The 15,945-nt window shown below is 36.6% G+C and overlaps 1 protein-coding gene across 1 annotated transcript in view; it reads right to left on the reverse strand.

The window, feature by feature from the left end:
- Positions 1 to 15,945, reverse strand: part of HTR1F (5-hydroxytryptamine receptor 1F) — a 151,188-nt gene that overhangs the window by 111,642 nt on the left and 23,601 nt on the right.

Consider the following 15,945-nt stretch of genomic DNA (forward strand, 5'->3'; position numbering starts at 1 on the left):
ATGCTATTTTTGTTGTTCAGTTGTTTCTGATGCGTCCAATTCTTTGTGATCCCATTTAGAGTTTTCTTGGCAGAGATGCTGGCCACTTCCTTTTCCAGCTCATTTTACAGATGAGGAAACTCACGTGAATAGAGTTAAGTGACTTGCCTATGGTCACATAGCTAGTAAGTTTCTGAGGCCAGCTTTGAACTCAGGAAGATGAGTCTTCCTGACTCCAGGCCTGGCACTCTATCCATTGTGCCACCCAGTGGCCCTACATGTATTATATATACACTCATTTACTTAAAAGCCTATATTCTTTATACTTGTACTACTTGTCACATCATTTATTTGTAATTAAACACAAACATTATCCTTTTGACACTTGTATTGTTCTCCATTGGAACCATACAACTACTGCAGAGCTTTCTTTTTGTCAAAAATATTTCAGTAAGTTATTTCAAAATAATATTTGTCAAATTTGATTTCTGGATGAGCAGCAGTATTTTCCTCCAGGTTTCAATCAATCTCCCCTTGTTTTCAATTGAATTCCTCCAGTCTGCCCTCTCATATTGTGTTCTTTGTGCTTTTCTGGCAGTTACTAAAAAAAAAAAGCATGCTAAGGTAGCTTCTCAGTTTCTAGGACAGCCTGAAGTTCATCCAGATCACAAAGGAAAGAAATGGAGACATGAAAAGTGCTAATGAGTTCAAAGACATAAATGGATAACCCACATTGTGTCTGTATGAAAACATTACCAGAAGGGGACAAAGCAAGAGCCAGCACCACCTTTGCTAATGGCATTCAAAAGTCTGCCTTTGTAGGCTCTTAATCAGGGAGCAGAACACATATACAAGAACTTATAGGCTCATGTGTATTGTTGGTTTAATAATAGGGATTTCTTCTTAGTTCTGCTGTACTCTCCATTTTGAATGGGATGATTGAATGTCAAGGGATTTCTTATTGTCACCCTGTGGTGCCAGCAACTTTTTCCTCCAAAATCAATATGGAACATATATATATGCTCATAACTAACTGCATATAGAGTTTAGAAAAATGGGCTAATTGCAAAATCTACAAGGCTTTTTTTTACCCTAATTAGATTACCTATGACCTGGTTATGTTTGTTAAAAACTGGAGAGATATCTAAATTTGGAACATTGGAAAGAATGCTTTCTACAAAGTTGTTTTGTTTGGAGTGGGAGTATGTGTGTCTGTGAGATAGAAAATGAAATGCTTTATTTGCAAATAAGTCATTACATCTATATTATGAAGGGTAATAAAATACTTTCTTCCCTTCTGTATCACAGCTTTTGAAAACATATTCAATGTGCTCAACTTCTAAAAATGAACAATACTATTTTTCTGAATAACAGTTATTATGAAAAACGTACCTCCATGAAGTGAAAACCCCCCCTTTTTTTATAAGAACCAACAATTTTTTTCAGACAAAAGAGGGAGGAGCTATCAGAAAGACTCCATTTTCTGGGAAAGAATAAGTACCTAGTTGCCTTTATTATTCTTTACTACCTTTCCCCAATATGATTTTTTGTGTTTTTTATCTGCAGTCTTTCACTGCCTCCATCTCCCCCCAGTATGTTACCATCTCCTGTAAGGCATTGAGTTTAATGATGAAGTTAGGTGGGATGGAATATAGGCATGTGGAAATTCAGAAATGACATTCTTCTGACAACAGATTTATGATGTTTGAAAATACTGCAGTCTATTCAGAATTATAGAGCCCTTGACCTGAAATCAAGACTGCCTGAATTTAAATCCTGCCTCAGATACTTTCTAAGTGTGTGACCCTGGGAAAGTCACTTAACTTCCATTCCTCAACTATAAAATGGACATAATGATGACACCTGCCTCATGGGGTTGTTCTGAGGATCAAATGAGGTAGTATATCTAAAGTGCTTTTCAAACATTAAAGTGCAATATAAATGTTAGCTGTTTTTTATTATTATTAATAATAATTACCTAAAGCACATAATTGTAATCATTTTAAAAAAATGTTTATTCTTAGACACAAGTTCAAAGATTTGATAAAGTGATTGAGATATTTTAGATATCTCAATGTTAGCCTAGTTGGATTAGAGAAACATCCAGTTCTGAGATAAAACAATTCTGTTTTTAATGACACAATTAAAAGAAACATTTTTGATATTTTACAATTTAGTAAGACTGAAAATCACATTATCTTGATTTCCATACTTTCTCTACACTCACTTTCAAGGTTGTGAGTAAAGTGCTTTTGTAGACCCTACATTATTATAGAAAGTCATTAATTTTTATTATTTCAATGTTAATATTCCATGATCCAAACTTACAACTTCCCAGTTTTCTTACTTTTAGTCTCAGTGAAACTCTACCAGCATTGATTCTAGCCAAAAGAGAAAAACATCGTCACTGCTATACTGTTTCCCTATCATTGCGCCCACATGGCTTGACCCAGTAGAACAACCTACGTAGTGCTGTTTCTTCATTGCTTTGGATTCTCTCTACTGACACTATACAAAGGGCATTTCCTCTCAGACACAGAAGGCCTGCTGACATTCAGTGTTTGGTATAGTCAGAAATGATGGCATCATTTTATTATACCAGACATTTTCAATTAGCGAGGATATGAAGGTTTGACTACACAGATTATTATTAGACCACAACATATCAAATATGATGGCTATCAAGAAATATGAAAACCCATGAGATGATTCAATGCAAAGAAAATATAAAAACAAAAATATCTATAGATAGATAATAAATAAAAATGTACAGGAAGAGAGAAGGAGAACACAAATAGGATGAGTTTGATATTATTTGTTAATTTATATATTTCAATTGAAATTTAAATGAGAAAAGTTTGTGATATGTACAATTTTATGGTATTTTACTTTTGTTTCTCTATTTACTAGGTTTTTTGAGGGTTATACATTTAAATATTGTAAACAATCTTGCTAACAGAGTAGACAAATTATCACAATTTTAAAGGAAATATGAATACCAAATACAAGTAACTTCCCTCTCTCATTTCAATATCAATCATTGTTCAAATCTAACCCTATGTTTAATTCCTAGATCTAAGTAAAACTTATCTATCCTTATAATTTTTAAAAAATTGTGTACAGATGATTATTTTATACAGTCTGATTATTAGACCTTCAAATCTTTGTGAAGTTAACAAAAGGAAGTTAACAAAAAGAGAGGATATTCAGTAAGTATACAGAGTTGATTCAGTTAGGCATAGCTTCCAGGATTCTATCTGTACTTTGCAAGGTAGCATGTGAGTCATAAGCATATATGAAGCCTGAGGAAGGTATCTCTGACTCCTTGTGTGCTGGCTTTTGCACTTGGAGCACCAGGAGCAAATAAGTATTAAGGATGGTTTCAATATCTTTTTTTTTGTTTTGTTTTGTTTTGCCAGGCAATTGGGGTTAAGTGACTTGCCTAGGGTCACACAGCTAGTGAATATCATGTGTCTGAGCCTGTATTTTAACTCAGGTCCTCCTGACTCCAGGGCCAGTGCTCTTTCCATTGTGCCATCTAGTTACCCCTTAAACATTTTTGTTTTTGCTTTTTTTTTTCCAGTGAGAAAATCGGAGGTTAAGTGACTTTCCCAGGGTCACACAGCTAGTAAATGTCAAGTGTCTGAGGTCAGGTTTGAACCAAGGTCCTCCTGACTCCAAGGCCAGAGCTCTAACCACTGTGCCACCTAGCTGCCCAAGTTTCAATATCTTTTAAGGAAAACTAGCATAGGCTACGTAAGGTAGATACTGCTCTTACAGTAGGGAGGTAACCCAGAGGGTTTATACATGTACAAAAGATTAAAAATTTGGGATGTTAGTATTTTGTCATGAGCAAAAGACATGTGAGTATATATATAGGTTATATATATATATATATATATATATATATGTGTGTCTATAGTTATATGTATATATTGAAAGATATGTGCATCTTATTTGTGTGTTTTTATGACTATGTAAAACTATATATATAAACTAACTTTATATAATTAGAGAAAGATCTTTTTTTGGGGGGGGGCTAGGCAATAGGGTTAAGTGACTTGCCCAGGGTCACACAGCTAGTAAGTGTTATGTGTCTGAGCCTGCATTTGAACTCAGCTCCTCCCGAATCTAGGGCCAGTGTTCTATCCACTGCACCACCTAGCTTGCACCTGAGAGAGAGAGAGAGAGAAAGAGAGAGAGAGAGAGATCTTAAGCACAAGGGAGTGAGAATCTGACCTAATAATTAATGTAAGGGATACTCTCTGGCTCTCTTTCCCAGAGCCAGGCCTGCTACCCCCCATCCCCACCCTCATCCCCATTGAGGATTTTAGACCACCCTGAGAGGATCTTTCTCTTCTCTATTACTATTTGAGCACCCATCATCATCTGGGTTTTTCTACTGTCAAGGGATAATAACTAGCACATCCTTTCACCTTATACCAGATAGCTTTTACAAAGACATATTTACTCCAAATACATAGCAAGAACAAACATACATTTTCTCTGCATTCATCTAAGATTTATTCTCCCTTATGCCACCCTGGTCTCTAAGTGGGATTAAGCTCAAAACTTAGCTCATTTCCTCGTAGCAGTGGCCCCATTAAGTTCACATCCAAAGACAGTATGACTGCTGGGTTCATCACAACTGGGCTGAGGTCCATAAAATCACTCCTTAAGATTGCTCCTTATTCTTCTGCTCATCAATGCTGAGCTGGCTGCACAACTTGGCCTAGATTCTGACTTCTAGTTTCCTGTAGACTGTTTTCACAACCTTGGAAACTCCCAAGGTCAGAAACTCAACACTCCCTTCAATTTAGAACAGAAAATAATGAACAAAAAAAGCTAACAACTAAAGCCAAATTGGTCTCAGAGGGGAAGAAGGCCCCAAAGCCCCTCATTTTGCTGGATGGTCTCATAAGACTCTGTGAGCTCCCTCAGAAATGAATGTAGTAAAAAAAAAAAGGTAGCTGAAGCTGATAGGGCTTTTTGAACATCTCTGGAATCAGAGAGCGTCTGTCATCACACAATTAATTAGCCCACCACTGAGTTACTGAATGTCAGTATATACTCCAGTCTCTCCAAGGCACTTCTCTTACATACTAGCATGATTCTCCTGGAAGCCATCTCCCCACTGTCCTCCACGTGGAGAGGTTGTATCAGCTGAGCAAGCTTATAAAGTCTGCATGTGTGCCTGACTACCTTTCTAAACAATATATATAGAGTCCTGCACTAGGAGGCCTGAAAAATAATCAATTCTCGGCTCAATTCCCACATAAAATCATTATGTGACCCTTTGGGTCTCAGGTGCCCAACCTAGAAATTGGGGACAGTAGCTTAGCTGAAGGAGCCAAATGACCTCTTGAGATCCTTTGAAGTCATAAGCATTATGGATTCTATAGAAGAAAAGTCCAGAGAAAAGAATTTATTTCATTTACTTTAGAAAAAATATAATGTTAAATTATACAAACATATTTAAGAACTTTTAGTTTTCACATGTTCCTATTGTTACATAAGACTGGATGTAAAAGTTGAAGCATTTGGGGAAAATTAATTCACTAGTTAATGTACCACGTAAAGCAACTGATATTTATTTATTTATTCTTGGTGGAAGAAAAGATACCATTCACCTTTAGTACTTCAAGGATCTCTGACTTAATTTATGATTGGGTGACAACACCAATGGCACCCAATCATAATCCCACTATACCGTCGTTGATGCTCATTGTTAGTCGCTATGACCATAAACATTATTATCTGGTGACCAACCTTCTGTGGATAATCCTTTGTGAACTGATAGACACAGAGTTTATTGCTAGGACTTTATTGTTGTTCGGTTGTTTGTGACCCCATTTGGGATTTTCTTAGAAAAGATACTGGAGTGATTTGTCATTTACTTTTCCAGCTAATTTTATAGATGAGGAAACTGAGGCAAAGAGGGTTAAGTGACTTGCCCAGGGTCACACAGCTAGTAAGTGTCTGAGGCCAGATTTGAACTTAGGAAGATGAATCTTCCTGACTCCAGACCTGGAGCTCTATCCACTGCACCACCTACCTGCCTTAGCTGGGCACTTTACACAAAGCCTTTTCATTCAATAAGCACTGGTGAGCACGGAAACAAATTTAACAATTTTTCTAAGTAAAAATATTCATTACGAAGAACTTTTTAGCTTCAACTTACAGTTAGGACAATAATAGCCTCTAGGAGACCATTACTTATTGGGAGCTATAAATGTGCAGGTTAAGATATAGAGAGCATTATAAGAGAAATACCCCTTTGTGACTTGAAGGAATTTCCTTGATAAGGTAGATTTTCTTTTGGTATCCAGGTGGATAGGAACTGGGCCTGTGATTTTACTGATTTAAGAAAATCCTGGATGGAGAAACTTCCTTTGCCAATGCAGGTTGGCATCTTTTCTGCAACTTAAAAATTTCAGTTGTGCAGAGCAGTGGTCCTCATTTTTTTTTGAGTACACATATTATTGTGAAAAATTTGGGGGTCTGCACTCCCTCCTATCATTCAGGGCTCAACTCCAATGCCACTTTCTATGAATGAAGCCTTTGCTGATGCACCTAGCTGCTAGTGCCTGGCCATATTCTGGGCTATGCCTAACAAACCAGTGAAGCATACTTAGGATTATAACTCAATGACACACTTATGGTCCATAAAGCACAATGAAAACAACTTTACTCGTGATAAGATTAAGAAGGATGTAATTTCTAATTAAGTATAAATAAAATGATACTCTCTTTTATCTCTACATTCACCACAGCAGTTAGCAAAACTCCTCAGGAAGGCATCTCTACAGGGGATTCCAATAAAACTTGAGTGCCAATTCCCCATAGGCCACTAGGAGCAAGAAGCCAAACCAATGATACAAGCCCTAGTCCTGTGGGCCAATCAAATATCAATGATAACCTCTCTGTCCTCTTTCTTAAAATTAAATTTAAATAAATTAACAGAGATGTATTTTGTCTTCTTCCCCTAACATTCCACTTAGGAAAAAGAAAAACAAAATCTTTGTAACAAGTATGCATAGACAAGGAAAATAAATCCCCTCAATGACTGTGTCCAATATCTCAGTCTACACCAAATACATGACCTTTCTGTCAGGGGATGGATAGCATGCTTCCTTACCAATCCTCTGGAATCACAGATGGTTATTGTGTTGATTGGAGTTCTTACAGCTTTCAAAGTTATTTTTATACTGTTATTACTGTTCTCTCAGTTCTGCTTACTTCATTCTTTTTTTTTTTTTGGTTAGGCAATGGGGTTAAGTGACTTGCCCAGGGTCACACAGCTAGTAAGTGTTATGTGTCTGAGGCCGGATTTGAACTCAGGTCCTTCTGACTCCTGGGCTGGTGTTCTATCCACTGCTTACTTCATTTTCTATAAGTTCATATAAAGCTTGCCATATCTCTTTGAAACCATCTTTTCCCTTATGTCTTACAGCACAATAGTATTCCATTACATTTATATACCACAATTTGTTCAACCATTTTCCAATTATTCGGCGTCCCCTTATTTTCCAGTTTTGTTTTGTCATTATAGAAAGATTAGCTATAGATATCTTTGTATATATGAAACTTAGGTTTCCTCTTTCCTTGATCTTTTCGGGGGTGGCTTAGAAGTGGTAAAGGTAGGTCAAAGAATATGCATTGTTTAGTAGCTTTCAAATAACTGGAGAAATATTAATTGCACATGGGTAGGCTAAGTCAATAGCATAAAAAAGATGATACTATCTAAATATATTTATTTAATGTCACACCAGTAAAACTGCCAAAAGATTATATTACTAGAAAAAATTGTAATAAAATTCACATGGAAGCACAAAAGGTCAAGAATCTCAAGGGAAGTAATGAAAAAAAGTAGGAACAAAGGGGTTCTAGCAGTACCAGATCTCAAACTAAGCTACAAAATATTAAGTCTAAAAACAATTTGGTACTGGCTTAAAAAAAAGATATCAATTAGTGGAATCAATTAGGAAAAAAGAATCAAATGAACCTAGCATCAAACCAGTATAGACATAAAACATATTGCTATTACTTCACCTCTGAATTATCTTGTATTGGTTGAATCTGGATGTGTAACAGAGAACTGACTACTAAGCTCTATCCTTATGAACCCGTAGAGTGCTACTGATGTAATTCACCACATAGAAGTGAGTAGGAAACCTGCTTTGGGGGAAGTTCTGATGATGTGTAATGAAAGTACATTTAAGAGAAGTTTTAGAATATGTACAGACTAACTGTAAGGGGCAGCTAGGTGACACAGTGGATAGAGTGCCAGCCCTGGAGTCAAGAACACCTGAATTAGAATCCACTCCCAAACATTTACTAGTTGTATAACCATGGGTAAGTCTTCTAACTTCTTTTTGTCTCAATTTGCTGATCTGTAAAATGGGAATAATAATACCACCTACCTCCCAGAGCTGTTGTGAAGATCAAATGAGACAATAATTGTGAAGTGCCTAGCACAGTGCCTGGCACATAGTAAGTACTATATAAATGTTAGTTATTAATAATGTATAATGTTATTATTATTATCATTAACTAGTTTTGGTCTGCTAACCATACAGTAAGAAGGAGCCTTTTTAATTGGCCTGGGAAGTACATTCAAAAGGCCCTAGTCAAGAAGGGCCTTGGCCTCTTTTCTTGGTTTGACTTCTTTCATTTTGGTAATGTTTTGGTGAGACACAATGTCATGAAGGAAGTGGACTTGAGCCCTTCCCATTCAAGGCTCAGTGAATAGGGTCCTTGGTTATTTGCCTCAGTTTTTAAATTTCCCTTTTTGTTTTAGGTAAAGATAGATGACTGAAATATCAGGAGATAGCCATTCAAAGTCCTGGAGTCTAAAAATTGAGTCCCTACTAGGTTTTTCAGCCAAGGAGCAAGCATCTACTTTCAAGGTACATTCTATTTGTAGCTGAAATGAAGACTTATCATGCAGTGAAGCCACATTTGGATGTAAATATTGTGAGACAGATGCTAAATAGAAACTGAGTTAAGTCTGAGTCTACTCTCACTGTTGCTCAAAATGATATAGAGCGTGCCCTCGAGATATGAAGGGGAGAGGGTGAATGTTTGAATTTCTGTTCTTGCTAAATCTTTGAAATAACTGTCTCTGTAAAAAAGAAAAAGAAAAACAAAACAAAAAAATAACAACGACTAATTGATGTGAATTGGTTAAATGGAATTGAGGTGCTAGTCACTTGTGGCTAATCCAGGTCTAGAACGGGAGAAGAAGCCCTTATAGATACTACTATAATTGATCCATATAAGTAGTTAGGCTGGCTATGGGAGAGTGAGACCATAAATACTCGTTGTACCTTCATATCTACATACACATACACACACACACACACACACAAACACACACACACACACACACGGTGTCTCCTTCAGTTAGACATAAGACATAAGCTCCTCAAAGGCAGGAACTGTTCCACTTTTGCCTTTGGATACCTAGCACCTACACAGCATAATGTCCAGGACATATTAAGAACTTAATGTTTGTTACCAGCTGGGCCCAGTATGTTGGCCATCTCCACCACCATCCCTCCTTAGCTCACTGAATCCTCTTACTTCCTCCCTTCCCCCAATATGAGACTTTTGGGTGCTTAAAAGCTCTAAATAAGGGAAAGAGATTAAATTACTCACTAGCCAACCTTTCCTCTCTCCAGAGAAAGTAGCTTTGACTAACACAGTGACACCTCAGAGTTTAAGGTATGGTGCTATAACCTACTGACCTTGTTATACCATTAAAAAGAGTCAGCTTTGGGACAAAAAAAGATACGGGCTTATTCTTCTTGATTCACATACTAATCGGGAGCTTCCTGAGGGCTTCCTGAGATATTAATGAAAACACCAAATATTTTGCTAAATAACTTTTAAACACCATAATCTAAAGTACTGATAATGTCACAATAGAGTCCTTACTACTACTTGAAAGAAATATATACAGTGTAATTCATCTAAAAGGCAGCCTTAAGAGTTCTTTCATTATAAGTTCAATAACGGCATGCATTTTAATCATATTTTATAAAAAAAACAGGATCAGAAGTTCTATTACATAAAATATTCATCAATGTCTTACAACACTGTATGAATTCAATGAAGGCAATTCTCTTATAAATTCCCTTAACCTTTAAATAAAAGGTCTTCTTGAATAAGTATAAGATGTTGGCTTGAGCTTGAATGAATTCTGTTTCAGTTTTTTTCTAATTATAATGTGTTATACAGTAAGAGCAATTGGTTATTAATTTAAAAACATTCATAGTTTTTGTTTTGTTTTGTTTTTGCTCATCATCTAATTCCTATCATACCATACAGTAAGATTTTTGTTAGCCAAGATCACTGGAGAATGAATCATTTGGGATCAGAGGGTTAGAAAAAGTTTAAGTTTTCTCTTCTCATCATGTACTTAACAAATACCATCATTGTGTGATATTATAACCACTGCCCCCCATACAAATACAACTTGTTTCTGGCACTACTCTCCTAGAAGCTAGCAGGCTACATCACTTTTCAGATTTCCAGGTCATTCCAAGAAGTTAGGATATTTCTTCTCTACTGACATCAGCTCAAGGCCTCAGTTGTGTTCTCTCTGATGTTAGGCTTTTATTGACTAGCATGCTAGTTCTCCTTAAACAGTCATCACTAGGTAGCTTGCATAAAAAACTATTTCACACATATAGCAAGAATAAACATCTGGAGATTTCTTCCAGTACCTCTGGGAATTACTCTCCCTCTTTACCACTTCAGATTCTTGGGGAAGTAGGTTCAAAATTTAGCTCAGTTCCTACAGAGCATTAGTGCCATCAAACACCGCTAATTGAATCCTGGCGAGGGTCCTGAAGGCCATTTTTATAGATCACTCCATAGGGCTTAAATGCTTCGATATTGGGGTGACCTTTGAAACTTATTAGGTTATGGGGGTCCCCTCCTTCTACCTAGAAAAGAAAAAAAAAGAAAAAATTGAAAAGGGCAAGGACTGTGGCCCCTTTCTGGGGGTGGGGGTGGGGTGTACGTGGCCTTAGAAGGGGAGATGGTCCTAAAGCCTTAAGACTCCTTACTCCATGATCTTTCATTGGATGCCACTGAGTGAAAGAACCACAAATGCAAATGAAGCAATAGGAAGTATCTGAAATGGCCTTTTTGAGGACGACAGTTCCAACTACATAGCTTATAGAAGAAAAAAAATGTCTTCCCAAAGACATGATTAGTCAACTTGAACCAGTTAAAGAGGGTCAATAAATGCTCCAAAGTGTCTCCAAGATACTTCCTTTACATAGTATCATGATTCTACTGGATGCTATTTCCCAGTATTGTCCATCATCATCAGTGGAGCAAGTTGATGTTGTTTGCACATACGCCAAATTCTATTACCCAAGTTAGCCTAGTTTTTCCTTAAAAAGGTACTGAAACCAACATCAAGACATTATTGGTTCAGGGGACTAAAGGCTCAGGCTGTTGATATCACTTCTTTATTGCCTTATTGACAAAACGGTCATGAGGAATTTTAGGTGCTCTGTGATGTTTAGTGGACATTAACTAGTTTAGTGGATAGGCAACTCAGGTCAGGCAACTTAGGTAATAAGAGACAGAGATTCATTCCTCCTAACCAGTCCTTCCTATTTCTAGTGAAAATAGCCTTGAGTCAAATGGTAAAATCATCAAAGCTTAAAATATGGTTGCTTTAGAGGTTCTATAACTTACCAATTTTGCTGCACCATCGAATTTGCACTACCTCACAGGCTTGTTGTAAGGAATGTGATTTGTACAATTTAAAAGTGCTATGCACATATGTTATTATTAAGAGTTCTGACTGACTGCTCAATAAGATAAACTCTCTGAAAATCCTCTACAAATGAAACATTTTTGTACAGGCATGCATCTCATTACATAATAAAACATTTCTAAAAAGTTTGGCATTCAATTGGAAATGTTCATTAAATAGTGGTTGATACAAGACTAGGGCTCAGGAGAGAGACTTGGACTGGGGAGATAAATCTCAGGATTGTTGGAAATAACCTCTGGTACCCAAATAGGCCCAGTAAGTTAGACAGACTCAGGGTGAGTGAAGCAGTTGAAACCTTTAGTAAGCTTCCTGCAGGAAATGGGTGTGGAACTCAGATGAGCACACACACACACACACACACACACACACACACACACACACACACACCCTCCAGAAGCTAGAGCAAACCTTATATCTGTATTCCTGACCACACGTCCCTCCTAGATGACTTTCATTGGTAGAAGTCAGCACAGGTCATAGACTTCTCGAAACACCCACCACATGTTCCCCTTAGTATGTTTTCCCCCTTTTCTTTATACATTGTATGTTCAGAAAACAGCATCTTAACACTGCCCATAGGTGGAGAAGCTAGTATTCACTTTTAAGCATGCATACTCTAAGTAAAGCTTAACTGTTGTCCTACTTCTGGCCTCTTTAATCAAATAACCACTTTTAGCTGGTTCTTGAAGCTCCTGACCCAGAGCTACTTTCCTTCAATTTCCTTATATGGAAATATAATAGTTTCTTACTTCTCTTAGGATCGTCTTCATAGAGATGATAAATTGAACGCATGTGAGTTGACGAGATTACTGAAAGAAAGGCAGGCTCCTCCTACATTGGCAAAGGGTGTTTCCTTACGGAAGAAGATAAATCACAGATCTAGTCTATTTACAAAATTCTACCTTCACTCTCTTTTTACCTATCATATATGTGTGTGTGTCTACACCCACACCCATATGTACACATATATATCTGTATATACATACACATATACATATGTATGTATGTATGCATGTGTGTATATATGCATACATATGTATATATGTGTGTGTGTGTATATATGTGGTTTTTCTTTTCATTGTAGTTACTTTCTATGATACATAACTTAGGGGATATACAACAGCAGTTTTTTCTTCATAAGACACATTCTTGCCACCTTTGTTAGATGTCATAATAATAATAAGTGGCATTTATAGAGCTTTAAAATTTAGAAAGCACTTTACATATATTACCTCATCTGTTCCTCAAAAAACCTTATGAGTTTGGTGTTATTATTGATCTCTATTTACAAATAAGAAAAGTGAGGCTGAGAGAGGTTAAGTAATTTGCCCAAGTGTATACAGGTAATAAATGTTTGAGCCAATACTTGAACTCAGGTCTTTCTGATTCTAAGTTCAGAACTTTCCACTACGACTAGCTGCTTCTAGGCATACTTGATCTCCGGTCAGGAATCCTAATAATCAAATCACATTCTCAGACACAATGTTCTTAGCTAGTTGTCCAAATCTCAAGTTAAAATTTCTCTTCTGTCACCTAATGATTTTCAGTTTCTTGCCCAAGTATTTATGATAGTGGGTAAAACTTTCTAGGGTCCTTCTGGCAATAGCATTTGTACCCATATATCTGTACATCAGAAGGGGCTGTTGTCAAGTTTTGAAAAGTTTTGGAAGGTGCCGTCTTAGGTCTTGGATACATGGTCTGGCAAGACAATAGGCCTCTTCATAGTTGTTATCAGGGCAACAAAAACATGCCTCAGAGCAGGGAATGATAAACTGCTATCTTTTTCCTCTAACCTTTATTGGATGATCTGTATCACTGGATAGGAAAAGGGAAGGGAACAAACATCTATTAAGCACCAACTATGTTCTGCGCAAGCACAGTGTATAGCTTCTGAAGCTCTACTAAATAATTATTTGGAGGACGAACTGCTTCCTCCTCCTCCTCAGGGAATCCAGCTCCCTCCTCTCAGCAAGAGGCTCAAATTTATTTTTAAAGTTCTAATTATATTATTTCTTGTTCCTTTCCTTTTTCTTCTGTGAAACACCCTTCTACTTTCCATCATTCTGATAAAGGCTCTTTTCTACCTCAGATCCCTTTTTCCCACTGAAGTCTTGATTATGTTTTCTTTAGGAACCCTTCATTGTCCCTAATGACCTAAAGTGTGGAGAAGCATTTTTTTGAGTCCCTTTACCTTCTCCTCTAGGAGGGAAGTCAGCCTAGATTTAGAAAACAGATAATAGGCCATAGCAGAAATATAAATATCATATACTTGGTGCGAGTTGTAGTCCCCCTATTAATTGAGATTTTGTTTTATTCGTTGTTTTTGTTACTCGTGGGTCATACTACTACTATACAAGTTGAAAATGTTTATAGTCAATTATCACCTCTTGCCCACCCTACTAAATTTCTTCCTAAGTCTTAAAAATACCTCCACAGATACACCCAATTTCCATCCAGACCTGTATCAACCTCCCATTTCACCAATTTTGCCCATAATACCAATTCACTTTATCAATTTGTTTTATCTTTTAATTGTTCAACTTACTAAAAAAAAACCAAACAACTTATCTTGTGTTTTTTTTTCTTGCCCATTACTTTTTTCTTTTCCATCTTGAATCTTCTTAATTTTCTACTCCCCAATTCTCCTTGATCTTAAATAATTCTTTTAGATTTTTCTTAATTATCCTAGTGGAATCTAGACTAGTGTCTTAGCTTGGATCTGGTTATTCAGATTTTCTACAATTTGTTCAAATTCAACCTCTGACCTACTTCTCCAGTCTAAATCCCTTTAAGGTAATTACATGGTGACCTTATTCACTTTAAGTTCTTTCTTCTCCTACTCCTTTACCTATGATCTTCTCCCATAAAGTTTAGAAGTTTAAATTCTACTATAAAATTTCATAGAAGGGAGAGGAAGGTAGGAGAGAAGAAAAAAATATGCTCTCTAAAATAAAATCTTAGATTCTTGTGGACAATTTCTAGCATCCATGATAATTCTAGCCTTCACTGAAATACACATCCAAAAGTGAGCTATATACTTAATGCTTTGGATACCAAAATTTATTAGAGAAATGACTTTAAAATTAGTAGGATAAACATAGTTTATTCTGCCACAACACTGCATCAAATTCATTTTATTTTTTATTTTTAAGAAACAGTTTTCTGCTAATGCCTGAGAGGCTTGAAGAACAGGAACAACAAATGCCACTCCTGGATGCCACAAGTTTGCTGTTTTGTCCATTATTTTGTAAAACAGATTTTGGAAAAACCCTTTTGAAATTGTATTTGTGTCTATGTCTGAAAGATTACCATTATAAAGCTGTGAATATGCTCATGCTTTTAAAGTTCCATTATTCTACTTGTCTGCATGCTTGTAGCAGAGTTTATAAATATCAAATATCAGGCTTGTTTAGATATAGCCTATATTTTCTAGTCTGGCCTTGAAAATTAAAAAAAAAACCCACCACATTAAGGAAAATAACATTTATTATTCCAATCAAAGGATTATTTAAAAAAAAGCATTAATCAAGGCCATCTCTATTTCCTATAAGGAAACTAAATGGCACAATGGCAAATAGTAGGCTTAGAGTCAGAAGACTTGTGTTCAAATCTTGCCTCAGACACTTACTAGCTATGTGACACTAAGCAAGTCACTTAAACTCTGTCTGCTCAGGTTTCTTAATTGTAAAATGGAGAACAGTTGTGAGGATCAAAGGAAGTAATATTTGTAAGAGGTTCCAATGTCTGGAACATAGTAGGCATATAATAAATGTTTATTACCTCTCTTTCTCCTCTAAACATCTGAAACTTGACATGTCCAAAATAGAACTCATTATCTTCTTCCTTTTCTTAACTTCTGGAATTTCTAGGGAGGACATCACCATAGTTCCAGGCATCCAGTTTCAAACCTACTGTAGATGAAACTGTTTCCTCTCCCTCCCCACCACCCTTCTCCTCCCATCCAGTCAGTTGTGAAGTCTTATGGACTCTACCTTCACATCTCTCATAATTGTCCCATTCTGTGTGATGAGCCACCTAGTTTAAAAGCTCATTGCCTGGGATGGTGCAATAGCTTCCTTAATTAGTCTTCTTGTCCCCAATTTCTTCCCTCTCTAATCCATTGTTCACACAGCTGCCAGGATGATATTCCCAAAGTGTAAGTTTGA

Source organism: Phascolarctos cinereus, unplaced genomic scaffold, assembly GCF_003287225.1.
Source record: "Phascolarctos cinereus isolate Bilbo 61053 unplaced genomic scaffold, phaCin_HiC Scaffold_7;HRSCAF=346, whole genome shotgun sequence".
NCBI lineage: Eukaryota > Metazoa > Chordata > Mammalia > Diprotodontia > Phascolarctidae > Phascolarctos > Phascolarctos cinereus.